The sequence below is a fragment of the Cephus cinctus genome, unplaced genomic scaffold, assembly GCF_000341935.2.
Source record: "Cephus cinctus unplaced genomic scaffold, Ccin1 Ccin1_scaffold1124, whole genome shotgun sequence".
Classification (NCBI taxonomy): Eukaryota; Metazoa; Arthropoda; class Insecta; order Hymenoptera; family Cephidae; genus Cephus; species Cephus cinctus.
This window is the reverse complement of record NW_014333629.1, coordinates 483,966-498,175: the sequence shown is the minus strand read 5'-3', so window position 1 is coordinate 498,175 and position 14,210 is coordinate 483,966. Positions and strand designations below refer to the sequence as shown.

General features: G+C 40.9%; 1 protein-coding gene across 6 annotated transcripts in view; it reads right to left on the bottom strand.

The window, feature by feature from the left end:
- Positions 1–14,210, bottom strand: part of LOC107272200 (leucine-rich repeat-containing protein 24) — a 170,918-nt gene that overhangs the window by 114,460 nt on the left and 42,248 nt on the right. For 4 of the 6 annotated variants that reach the window (XM_025089495.1, XM_025089494.1, XM_025089499.1 and 1 more), the window contains exon 2: positions 5,644–5,810. The gene's annotated coding sequence lies outside the window, so the exon portion shown is untranslated. Of the gene's footprint in view, positions 1–4,002; positions 4,202–5,643; positions 5,811–14,210 lie in introns of those variants that run through there. The other 2 variants (XM_025089496.1, XM_025089501.1) reach the window with 1 other exon arrangement.

Sequence of the window (14,210 nt, the reverse complement as noted above, 5' to 3'; positions counted from 1 at the left end):
AAACACGTAAAAAAGGGACATACGGTGTCAATTGATCAATCTATCACTTGATACCCTCGGGAATATATCAATAACCACTGAAGTAATCGAATTGAAAAAAATTGATGCTATTTTTCAATTTTCGAATACGTCAAATAAAAAACGAAAAATACGATTTACCCACAAAGGTGTATTTATGCTCAACCAATCAAGTTTGTATACCCCTTGTTTCCAAAGCAAATTTTTCACGCCAATTTTATTTGAGTAAACAGTTTCGAAATTGCATTGATCACGAAAGCCAAACCTAATAAGCCGTCGCGACGCTAGACGACGCTAACGTAGCAATCGAGGCATCTACGTTCCAACGTAGTAAAAAAAAACGGTGTCCAAGTAATTCGCGCAATTCGTTTTCTCGCCGATATAGCATAGACTAGAAATCCACGAGCCCCACTGAAACGTAACGAAGAGCTCTCGACGAAAGTTCCCGCGGGAGCGCGCCACCGTCGCTCGATGATTACTTTCCGCCAGTCAATTTGTACGCGCGGTAAGCACGCGTCATCTATCCTGAAACCGCGTTCAGCTATTTTCCGTAATTTATTTGGAATTTCTACGCTTCGTGGGTCGAGACGTAATTTATTCCGTTTAAATTGCATCTTTTTCATTAGAATCGTATTACACCTGTATTTGCATTCTTTGAATTCTTTTGCCAGCTACTCATTGGTGGATGGTCATTAGAATTTATACGTGCATATGTAGTACACTGTGCGAAGTGGCATGTTGACGTATCTGAATAAGCTAGGAAATTAAGGAAATCGGAAAGGGACAGCGAGATGGAGATATACCAATGAGAAAAGAGACAATAGAGACTGGGAAATCGATTAGGAGATGATATACAGAATCTACCATAGAGGGAGATAGACGATACAGTATCTGCCCAGAGACTGTGATAAGGATAGGAGTCGAAGGATATGAGCATAATGCGGACCCTGGGAGAAAAAGGATAAGTTGAATAAAGAAAGTAGCAAAGGAGAAGGAAGAAAGCCGTTCGAGAAGTATTGTAATTAATTACTAATTACACACTGTACTATGTACCAAAGTCCTAGTTAAAGATCGAACGATCGAAGAAATAAACGAGCACTGTATGTATTTTATACAGTGTGTATATACATCGTGAATGAGCACCCGGTGCAAGAGAAAGGAAGAGAAAAAGGAAAAGTTTCTCGAAAATCGCTTTTCCTTCGTTTACTCTTGGATGTAAAGAGGTTCGTGGAGTCTGGATGAAGCTTTTTATCGAGGACAAACATAAGGAAATGTCTTTAGGATTGGCCAATGGAATTCTTTTACTCTCTTGGTCGATTAGGCGAAATCCGTGTGGGGGGGGGGGGGCAAAAAAGGGAAAATAAAAAAAATAAGGGAAAGTTAGAAAGAAAAAGCTAATGGAATCCACTGATCCATTGTATACGTGTCTCTGTCCATCTCGTGTATTTCGCTTGAGAGTTTCTCAACTGTGGGCATCGAAAAATTCACAAACTTGTGCACCAATATTGAGTATCGCTTATCCCGAGAGAACTTAGCTGAAGTAAGCTTTCACGGGAGCACCTTTTTTTTTTTAATTACAAAAATATCGATCTCGTTCGATTGGTCGCAGAAAGCATGTGTAAGTCAACCAGAATCGATACCTAATTATGTCAACGGGGAAAACAAAAATATAAATCCGATTACTGTGTGCCCCTATAAAATGAATTAGAGTCGATAACGCGAGTATTACTTTTGTCCCCACGCAGAAAAGTAATAAATGAATTTTCTTACGATACACAAATAAAATCCATCGATTCCAGTACTTTTTATATATACAAGAAAAATATATGTATCAATCGTAATAAAAAAAAAAAATCAATCCCCTAGCACAGAGCGTTTTGACGTTATCAAAAGGGACGCCTACCGCTTTAATAAAAGGGTGCTACGGGGTGGATCATAACCACCCAAGGGGGGTTGAAAGTTATTTCAGTAATCGTCTGAACTGAAACCGCGTGAACGGGACTTAACCAAAGAATCGATTAACGACGATGCGGGGATCGCGAAGAGACGAGACGAAAGTGAAGAGACGTTACGAGGAAGGAAGAAGACGAAGTACGAAGAGAGGTCGAAGGGGGATATCAGGGTCAGGGGTTGCGGCGGTGATATCGGTTCCCAGTGCAGTCCTGCAGACGTGAAGTTATCAATTCGGAAAACGACTTCTGCGAGACGTCGTTATCTTAATGGGGCGTCGATACCGATACGCTTGTCGTCTTAGAGGGACCAAAGAAAAAGAAAAAAAAAAAGAAAAAAAAAAGTCTGAGAAAAAAAAATGAAACCAGTTCGACGCCTATCCAGATCCTACCTAACAGTATCACGTTTAACAAAGATCTGTCTAGATCTTCTCTACCGGCACTTTCAGACGTTACAGCATCAGCCGGGAGGCTGGAAACGAGGACTTGATAGGGACTCACCCCGGCAAGATGGTTTCTTCATTGCGGGGGTACGGGGGTTGAGGGGGGTGACGAAGGGGGGAAGGGTGCTTTCGAAGCAGCTGTTCAGCGTCGCGACGCAAACTTCCGACGCTTTTATCATCCACTTGTATATTTTTCACGCTCTTTCGTACTTTTCTCAAAAAGCTTATAACGCGCGTACCCGCGCAGTTACGTCACGAGACAGAATCGCAGCCTTGAAGACAGAGAAATTGACAGCCTCGGGGTATTCCGGCGGTACGTTCGCCACTTGTGATTCCATCTACGTAGTTTTCTTCCCTCGAGCTAATTACACGGGTTTCCTCTCTTTTCCTTTTCCATTACGTTTTACTACATTCCTTTGTTTACGTACGTGACGTCCTAATGTTACAGGGGTTAATAGACACGCGCTGGAAAAATTGCACGGGGGTTGATTACAGTCGTGTATGGATTAAAGGAAATTTTTTTTTTTTTTTTTTTGGAAAATGAAAAACACGATTTAAAAAAAATATTTAAATCAAAAAAGAGACAAGGATACGGAAATAAAGGATTGGGATACGTCTGCTGAACGTAAGAGACAGATAGGGCTACTTACGTAAAGCAACGTAATCCGCCTTAAGAACTAAAGCCCGATCTAACAAAATACCGTTTCGGAATACATACGTAAACGTCGCCGTGGACGCCGACGCCCATCGCGGATCGTGTGAACCCGGCAGTATACCGGCGCTACAACTCGAACAACCGCGACTTTAGAAACATCCCGCAATTGTCGACTTTCCTGAAGTTTTCGTGTAGAAATAGTACTGGATGCCCGCCTCTTCCGTGCCCGAAACTTTACGTGCATAAAGAGAGTCAGTGCCGGGAAGTAACCTGACCCGGACTTTAACAAACCCAACCTGATCCAGAGCAAAGCAATCGACGTGTAGCCAGAAAGGGGAAGTGCGGTGGGATAGTCAACGAAAGATAGGGATGGGGTAGGGAGGATGTAGGGAAAAAGATTTTTTTTTGGGGGGAAAAAAAAATTAAAAAATTTTCACAATCTCCGTGCGTTAAAATATTTACGCGAATTTAAATGATCTTTCGTGCGCGAATCTTCGGGCTCGTCTGTCCTTTTATCTTTCTTCTTATTCCTCTTTACGATGGGAATTAACATAAAATTTCATGACTGCCGCTGGCAGCTGTCGCCTCGCTGATACGCGGTAAGAATAATTCGTTCCGTAAGGACGACTTTTCTAGATAAAAAAGTAATTGCGAAGATTCATCGAGTCTCGGCGACGTATGATAAATCGCGTAATCCTTAAACTTTCTATTCATTGTCTCAGAATGAGCGTAACTCTATTTTTTATATTCTCTACATTTAAAAAAAAAATTTTGTTAATCGTCCCTATCGTCCCTTTATCAATATTAAAATTTACAAAATAAACTAGCAATTCATCCCGATCCCGATTTCACCACCCTATCTTTCAACCCCTATTGTACAATCTAATAATTATTACGAATAAAAATGTGTATTTAATATAAAACACATGGTACTCACCAAAGATAACAACAACAAAAATTCAAAGTATACATCCACGTTCAGTTTATACTCACATAACGTAATCCTTCCACGCACAGTGTTCAGTGACCAAACTCAAGTCTCCCTTACAGTCCACTATCTACCCTACATTAAATGACCATATGTGCACACACGCCTTGTCAATCGTGCATACACAGCAAACAAAGCCCGCCCGATGACAATGACTAACAGTAACTGAAACCACGTTGGCCAAGTCCAGCCGTAAAGTACAATACAAGATATCGAGGAGATAAGAATTGAAGAGAGTCACTCTTATCAGTAAAAGTATCGTTATCCAGCATACGATAAAAAAGCAACAGTTACTCATAGCGCGTAAAGTGCCCCAGGAACTGGCACAGTCATATCAAATAAAAAAAAAAAGACCACACTGCCTATGTACGTAATTCATAAAACCAAATAAAATATAATCCATTAAAAAAAAACGGAAAAAAAAAAAAATTCAAAAATCAAATAAAGCCATTGTTTAACGATCCGAAGTGTCAAAAAGGCTTGACGAAAATTGAGAAAAGCGTAAAGAAGAATATCGAACGAATGTGAATTCACGAGTTAAGCCGAAAATCAACGAGCGTGAAAATACGAGAAAGAGGGCGAAAGGTAATTTTGTCTGGCGTAACTAGTTAACTCGGGAAATAAACTTAAGGCCCCCCTCACTCGCCTGGGCAAGTATATACGATTTGCTTTTGAGGGGGTCGCTATGCCCGGACGCAGTGATGAACTGTGCGAACATTTGAGAATACGGTAGTTTCCTTACCGTCTCTATAAACAGGATCACCAGACGTACAGCAGTACGCGACACGTACTGCCGTCAGAGATACGATTTCGGCCTAGCCAGAACTCACTTTCCAAGTATAAGTAGCTTCAACTTTGGTCCGTGATTGCGTGTTAGCCGAACCGTTAGTAATGTACAGGGTATTTCAAGAAAGGAGGGACCTGAAATATTCTTCGGGTCTATATATCTATATATACACATCCATGAGACATATAGACACTTCTCACCCCATTTTCATTGTCTCGGCATTACTCTCTGTTCCACTACGGTCAACCCCTCCAATCCTTAACGTGCCTTCTTTCTCTCTCTGTCCGTACCCCTCTGCCAGCCTCTACCTCTCTCGCTCTCACTCCCTGTATCTCTGTATACACCGACATAACTCAATTAAGGCTCTCTCGAAACGAGAACGGATCGCTCGCTCGTGCTTGGCCAATGACGCTATAGGAACTTCCTATGCATGCTGCGTATACCTGTACGGGATCTGGTCCTTTAGAGGAATGGTTTCGATCTTTTTAAGTATTTTTAGGTTAGTTCATTAGATTTATTTTTTTCAAGGAACCACTCCAGCCTTTTTCTTTGTATAGCTTTGTAGTGTCCTCTGAAGAAAGGGACTCCTTGAGTTTCTCTTTTTTTTTTCTTTTTTTTCCACTAAAATCTCTTCCTCCTGGTAAAATTGTCTACTTTATTATTACGGTATACCGTAATATACGTAATAAGGGTGCACTCACAATGGATCATTGTGTCTGTTTGCGTTGTACGTTTTAGAGCGTTAAAATTAGTAATAAATATAATTAGTCAATAAACGACATAAAGATAAGAATAAAACTTACGATTAAGCCGGCCTATATTATTTCCATGAGTCCGAAAACATTTCCTGTTGGTCCAGACGTCAGTGTCGCCAGGAGTGACTCAGTCCCGCCATTACAGCTTCGGGTCCCACGACGAAAACTAGCGCTGGTAGCCTTAAGTGAATTCTAACGATGCCAAAGGGTGGAACCTACGACAGAGTAAAATGATTCTTGTTAATAATTGACGTAATGGGGAACGTGCGGTTTACTCGAAATAACAAAAAATTTCATGTTCCGCGTGACACTCCCGATTCCTGCAACCCAATTACTAATAACGATCTTATACTTGAAAGTTGTGTCAAGTGACTCGAAGAGCCGGCGGCAGTGGTACCCCATCGAAAGCACTTGTCGTTCCGCAGAGTGTTAGAACTGTAATTGAATTGTGTGCCTCTCTCGCTCGCAGTCTCTCCTCCTCTCCACCCTATCCGTATAACGAGTGCGAGAGAGACGGACGAGCGTGCACTTGGCTCTGTCGTATAATTTCGAAATATTTTCAAGTGGCAATATTTTTTTAACAGTCGCAAACGGCTGTCTGGTCACTCGCAGCTGAAATTTCGAAAATTTATTAGGGACCCTCTTCGAATTTCATACACGTCGCCCATATGGGAGACGACCTGGATACGCTCGATGGAATTTTTATCGCAATCCAGATGGCGACACTGTCGACCTTATATCTACTGTGGCATGTCATTTTCTGTACGTTCACGTAAACCGTGAAACGGTTTGAAACTTTTCTGCATGGTTGCCAGATTGGACCTGGATCCTCTGGGTTTTTTAAATATACATTGGGAGTGGTGACACACGTGTGTCTGAGAATGAAGGTGAAGCTAGGAGGTAATTAATTTTAATGATTAATTGTACGCAATTAAATCTGATACGTATTTTTTTTATTGTTTGGGGTTAATCGTTAATTCGGTGAATATTGATCTGTAGCTGTCTGCTGGGTTCGAGTAATGAGATAAAAGAAAAAAAGAGAAAACTTGAAAAGTTCGTGCTGTTCAATTCGAGGGATATTATTATTTGTCAAAATTCCATGTATTCGGGGAAACACGAAGATATTGTACAAAGTGAATTTTTTGTTGCAATTTGAAAACAAAAGAACATTTTTATAAGCTTATCCATATTGATATAAAGTGGTCAATACAGCTCAGCCACGTGCGCGGTCTTCCCAAAGGATAAGTAAACTCTAAAGATGGGATAGAAAACTGGCTTGCCGAAGCTTAGAAGGGAAGCTGCACAATCCGGTTGCACTTTTCAATCTCTAAGGTCAGCTAAAGCCAGCAGTATGGTATGTCTGTAGAATGTCTTGGGAAAAGACGTTTAGAGATGCAGCGACGGTACCGGAGGACACGGGAAGTGACGTAACGGCAAGTGCATTCTATTTGATGCAACATATAGGTATAGTGAGTTAATCAAAAGTCAGCATTGGAATATCGACAGTTAAACTTAAGATTTGCTCAGCTGTTGACAGGTTAATGACGTTAACATAGATTAATGCAAATACGCGTGAGATGGTCGAGGGATGCTGCGTAACGGATAGGTCCAGTCCCGGTGATTCGGTATCGATAATCATTTGCTGTACTGCATTAAGGTTGAGTATCGTATTGGGTTAACCTAGTAAATATGTAAACGCTATAACGATGCGTTTCCATGACGCGACGAGGGCATTGAGTGCATTGCTTCTACGTAGAATGCAGCTGTAATTATCAGAACCGAGTATAGGACTGTGTTTGGTAGCTTTGATAGGAGTTAATGGACGATAGTTTCGACGAAGACACCCAAGATAAGGAAACAGACAAGGAAGGCATGAGTAAACAGTCCATAAAAATTATTTGGGAAAATCAAATTCGGGTAAAGATAGTGAAACAAGATAAGGAATGAAAATAGAGAAAAAGTAAAGAGAATTTAAAAAAAAAGTTCAAAATTCTAAAAAAAAAAATCGCTACTCATTAAAACAAAACTTATCAAATTCGCGTGCGATTTGTAAACCCGACTGTATATTTATGTACGTAGGAGCTTCCTCATTAGGGCTGCCCAGATTGTTTGCATTAAATTAAGCTTCTGCAGTCAATTTGCTTGAACTTTGAATTCTACAGGAGGGTCCGAATTCATTATTCGACCTCTGGATTTGGATTACGTATTTCAGAAAATGTGGTCGGAGGTCAGGGGGTTACGTTAAATAAAGCTTGGACAACTTTTGAAATTTGTTTCTTAAAGATGGAGGTGAAAATAAAGTAAGGCAAATCTGCGAGAACTTTTAAGAATGCGATCGCGCAAAAAAATACATTCGTATCCTGTCTCTATGTAACTGCGTATTTACTACAGCGCATAAAGGGCTTACATATGTACTCATACGTATAGCTAGTAACACACGTCGTCGGTTTACTCGCTGTCGTACGATGAGAACATAAAAAGGGAGCAACGCAAAACCCGGAAGTTATGTCTACCATAATCTACACCCCGACCACGCGAAAAGCACGAAACCGAAAATCCTACCAGGCCAAATTTTCGTTATCATGGAAATACGTTTTTAGCACTGTTTTTGCAACTTTTACGGCAACTTCTTATCTCCTTGTATCTTTATAGGCGTAGCTGTAGGCACGTGAGCTTTTGGAAAATTGTATGCTAATACAAGGGGGTCCTTGTGTATCTCGAATATGTAAATAGTTATTATCGCAAGTTGGTATATGATAATTAATTATCCATAAACGACACGTCATATAATAATATGAATAAAGTTCAAAAATTTTTTCATTGATATAAAGCATTTTCAAAAATTATTTTGCCTACATTTTTTGTATCGTCGAACTGTCAATTTCATACGTCATATGCGAAATTGACGAATTTTCATTTTCGACCCGGATATCGTGTCGTGTTAAATTGAACCACGATACTACTGTACCGCGTGGGGGCATGCATGTGAATGTATACACGTATACACAGTATCCAATGCGCGACATTTCAACCAATGGAAATGGAAAGCGCGGTTGATACATAACCTTACCCAACATGTACCTACTGACTCCTATCTTCTATTGGAATTTTCGAAGATTGAGTTTCCACGGTAGCGATTTTCTCTTGTCGCTTCGACGAGCCCGTGCTTCGCCACTGAGAAAGAACGACGCTGCCCGAGATTCACGATATGATTTATGTCCCATATAAAATTAACGAACCCGAGCGATAATCAGAGTTTCCGCAGGAAACTAAAAATGTGAAAGAAATATAAGAAAAAATGTGAACTTTGCCTCTCCCAATCAAAGATACAGGTAACAGGTAACAATAAATAGGACAGGTATAGTTATAGAACAAATTGAAAGGCTCGCGGGAATTTTTGGGTTTAAAAAAAAAAAATTAAATTTCAGTCTCCTAACTTTCTTTTATTATTTTTCATATCCCACACCCGCGTTCAAAAATCCTACTTTATGCATATATCTATATGTACATAAGTATACTTCTACTTTTTGTGACTGCCTGTACATATAGATTGCCCACTATTTACGTTTACGGGCAAAGTTTAAATTTCTGCAAGACGCGACCGCCAGCTTATTGGTTTTGGGTAAAACGGTTACGCTAACAGATTAAAATCATTAAGTTAGACTTCAGGGTAAACCAATTTAAGCTGGCGTGTAATGAAGCTTACCCATTCCAAAATTGGTAAATTGTTCCACTGCGCGTTTCCCGAAGTGCACAGGGATACCAATTCCTGGTCCACCGCGGTCGTATCGTTCCCGCGGGCACTGTACAATAAGTGCCAAGGATAAGCATTTACTCCAAGTTGTACTTTGAAAAATAAAAACGAAGTTCCGAGAGTCCATTATGAAAAAAAAAAAACAATATATCCACGTAGCAGTTGTTACCCGGATGCTGAGGATCGAAGATGAAACGTGGATATTCAACGTGAGTTCCAAGAGAGTTGCAATTCGAAATTGCGAATACCTTGGGGGATTACTCGGCAGGGTAGAATATCTGATAAATCATCTTCCTGATACAAAGCAACATTTACGATGATAAAAACACCCCGTGACAATGGAGTATAATGTAAAAATAATATAAAAAAATAAAATAAAATTTAACGTCACAGGAACCTTCGGTTTCACGAACGAGAAAAGAGATCTCATTCGGAAGACCGATTCAATTGGAAGGACTCTGTGAGAATTTTATAGGTTAAATTTTTTTTCCACCTTCAGAAGAATTTCTTCTTATCAAAGACCCTTGATAACAATTTTAAGTCGCCAATTTATCGCGCTGCGACAACTTTATTACGCGCTTGCGCGAGGCAGCATCTCGATTAGCACAACGTAAACGGTACTCGAAGCAATCAGCATCCTCGCCAATTTATTTCCCTATTTTTTTTATTTCGCATTCGTAGACGTACGTCTTAGCGAATTTGCAAAAAAAAAAAAAAACAGTAATTTCATCGCTGGATAACGTTTCGTTTAATTTGCTACATTACAAATCCCATTGCGTTATTTTCTAACCATTTCTATATGGTAGTCACTTTTTTACACACTCACAAGGTGTCTTATTCTTACGTTGGAACACATGGGAATTACACACACGTGGATTTACGTCCTGACTAGTAATACCTAATTTCGCAAGAGCATTATTAAGGTGGGATAAAGAAACGCCCTCATATAATGCCTGCGGAACAATTCCAAAACCCCCGCAAATCCGTCCACCAGGAACGTCTTACCTCAATTTCGCCCCTGGACACACATTGTACTTTCGTAAATCTGAAAATAATCGGCTGGAATCGACCAGCTAGATAATCAACGGCGGTAAGTTCGATTGCGCAATCGCAATGCGAAAAACATTCGCCAATAAAAAAAAAAAAAAAAAAAAAAAAAAAAAAAAAAAAAAAAAAAAAAAAAAAAAGTTCCCTAAAACCATTAGCGCCCCGGGCCAGGTCTAACAAGGTACGTCCCTGATATTTATTCCCCGCCGCTTTCCATTTCATTGGCAATTTTTTCGTTATTACTCGCACATGGCCCTTGCAAACGTCTTGCGAAATTCCGAATGTAGAGCTTAAATCATTCCCGTCTACGTATAGAAGCAGCTGAGGCGAATGCGCACTGATAAAATCGCACTGGAATATCAACGTGAATTCCCCATCCATTCAGCCGGCGCAAAGAAGCATTTCGGCAATTCGACAACAAAACGGCAAAATGTATTTTAACGAACCGTAGGAAGAAAAAAAGAGTGCTCCCATCCGACCAGGGAAGAACCTGATAGAATCGATCTCTAACCGATCTCCATTGCTGTATGCCAAAGCGTTTGCGAAAAATTCCTTTCACGATCGAGCGACTTGGCAAACGGATAAAATTTCGCGCGGAGATATTCGACAAAGTACACGGAACTGTATATAACGTCAAGGATGTAACTCTGAGGAATTTCCATGAAGAAGAAAAATTTATGTGGGTCCGCCTTGAATATCTCCTACATGTATATTACCTGCTATATGGTTTACCTGCTATACGTATTAGTTGAGAATATTATTTAAGGTTGTATATATGAGATTTTAGGAATTTTCGAAAATCCTCAAATTCATACCCATATATCTAGCCACTTCATATACATGTAATACTTAAGTCATACAGACCGGTCCAGATACATTGAATCTGGGGGAAAGTCAGGAGAACACGTACACTGAAGAGTACGCACTTGAAGGAAGTGGTAGGGTAGTACTCGAGGACTCCAAGGGACGGATACACGTACGTCGAGATTCCATCGAGCGCCATTCGTCCTCCGAGTGCAAGAGGAGGATTGGAATCGAAAGGATTTATCATTTGAGAAGAGAGGAGTGAAAGGGAAGCGGAAGGGGGATGCTGTGTAGACATCTTGAATTCGTAGGGGTGCTTCGGGGACTTCCTCTTTGCTCTGGCACACAGGGCTGTCAAACCAAGGTATAATATATCGGAGACAGGGTGCGCCACTCTTGGCTACTCAATTTTCTATGGTTCACTGGCATTCTGAAACATTACTCAAAAAAAGAAAAAAAAACTGCCCGTAACCCTTGATCCAGTGCTTCTCGTATTTCCTGATAATATCAGCGACTTATCAACTGGATTCCGAAAGTGGGAACCAAGGCTGGTCCTATATCGCTGGTACACCTTACATTCCATTATAGTTACATTTTTCGTAGTTGTTTCTCGAGAAAACAAGTATGAAAAATGGTAATAGGGGAATGAAAAAAAAAGTAATAAAAAGCGGAACGGCGGGTTAAATTTTTCACTGGTTCAAGTCGAGCCGTCACAACTGAGAGGCGATTTAAGCAATCTAGGTCAATCGATCTACCCTGTTAAACTACAGGCCTACGAATGTGCGACATAATCGTGGCATGTTTCCAGGGTCCTAAATTTGAGTCTATATACTCAATATGTATGTAACTAAACAGTTTCAACAGATGTTTTCAGTTATAAATCTTAATTCTAATAATCGTAAAATAGGTAAAAACCATACTAGAGGATATACAACGCGGTCCGATATACCGCATAATTAAGGATCTTGACGTAAAATTATTCCTGAGCCACCCTGTATATACGCGAAGGGTGGACGATTCGCGGGGAGTTCAGAGTCCAAAGTCCATCAGCTGATCCAAGCTGGCGAGTTTCCAAGGGTAATCACGCTCGAGGAACTTGATTTACCTCCCAACACCTTGAGACCCTCCAGCTCAAATAAATCTGGCAAACTAACCAATTCTGCCGAAATCGTTACCCCTCGGCAAACCAGGCCGAATCAACCTTCACCTCTGACCTGCTCTCACGTAGGTAATTGACAAGCGAACGGATGTATCTTAAAGCTTGCTTTATCTTTCAAGGACCCAATTCATATATTCTCCGAAGATGGTGCTCTTGGCCCCAAGGTCAAAAGTCCTTATCGAACGTCGAGGGTCCGAAGATTCGAAAAAGTTGACGTCGCTGCGAAACACGATTTCCCTTGATAAACTGTTTCCCATTGAAGTGGACAAGGTGAAAGCATCGCGAGATCCCACGTGACTAAGGGTCTCGTGAGAGTCAGGCATAGGTGCAGAGTCAGGTACCTAACCTTATGACCTAACCGGCCGATGGATCCTCTGAAAAATTCGCAAAGCTCCTCTTCAGCATAATGCGCGTAAAAGCGTTTGGACCTGAATATGTTAATGATATCCCGGTTGGTTGGTAGGCCTGCACTTTGAACATTCCCTTGCTCGAGCGTTTGGCTCTTCCTATATACACGCTACTCTTGCCAACTCGACGAGAACCATTTACAGAAGAGGGAGTGAAACCGCGTGGAGCCACTTCATTTGAAAATTCAGGTTCGAGCCTCGATTCTCAGTGCTACATATGACGCGTACAGATATAGAAATCCCGTGTATACGCGAGTAGAAAATTTTTCAAAAATTTTCATAGATCTTTCAAAAAATTAAAATTTTCGAAATTTAACCTCCACTTCTTTTCACGATTTTTCCTCAATTTCTTCGCTTTTCTTTGGCTAAACCGCGAATGTCCTATGTCGAAGCATTAACGTACTCGAAACGTGTTATTATGTACAATCCAGGAGAGAGATAAAGTTCCCCCACCCCTATTTACCGATAACCCTCGGTTCCAATTTTAGAGAATTTTTTTAATGACCCCATTTTTTTCCACTTGCATTCTTTATTCCCACGATACGTCATACACAATAGATATTTCATCATCCTTTAACGTCATTAATCTATCTATCGGGAACAAGTAGTTTCATCTCGATTCAGGTTAACGCGTACATAAAAATTGCCTTATACCTGTTTACATATGAAAACGCTACCCCGACGTCAGCCGCTTCCCGTATACCCAAGGCATCGCTTAAATGCACGTTTAACCAAGGAAACAGTTGATCCTCGTACATGGGATTTAAAATGTTAAGAGCCTGCACCTTAATTGGATCTTTACTACTTCAGTAAGGCAGCTATACTCGATTCACCTACATATCGCTCGATGGCCTTGTTTGAATTTTCGAAAACGCAAGAAAACGACGAGAGAAACTTCTGGGTCCTTTGAGAAGTAAAATTTGTGTGGGTCGGGGACAGGGGGGGGGGGAGTTCAAATCCCTTTGACTCCCGGGCCGGAAGTAACTGTTCAGACGTTGTATACAGTTGCCGTATGTACACGTATGCAAAGTCTATGGGAGTACGGAGTATAGCGAACACCTATATACATACATAACCCTTAGATACATATTTATCATAGGCGAATATATCCGAGTTACTCAAGTTTCTCAGAGAGTGAAGTTATCAGAGGTTGGAATGAGGGTTGTTACGAGGAAAAGATATAAGCCGCATTTCGCTATACTCGGTACACCATACTTCTATACTTGGTGGTGGTAACGTTCGTGGAAGGTGGAGCAATCCTTGGCAGTAGCGTTTTCGCAAAATTTCTCGCCGAATGGCAAAGTACCAGGGGTCGCGTGAGGGAGAATGGAAAATTTTCGTTACTTCATCCCCTCGGTTAGTCCAGCTGTCCTTAAAAGTTTCGCATTCCGAGAAGCAAAGAGAATCCCATCCGTCTGTGGCGATATCTCCCCCCCCCCCCCCC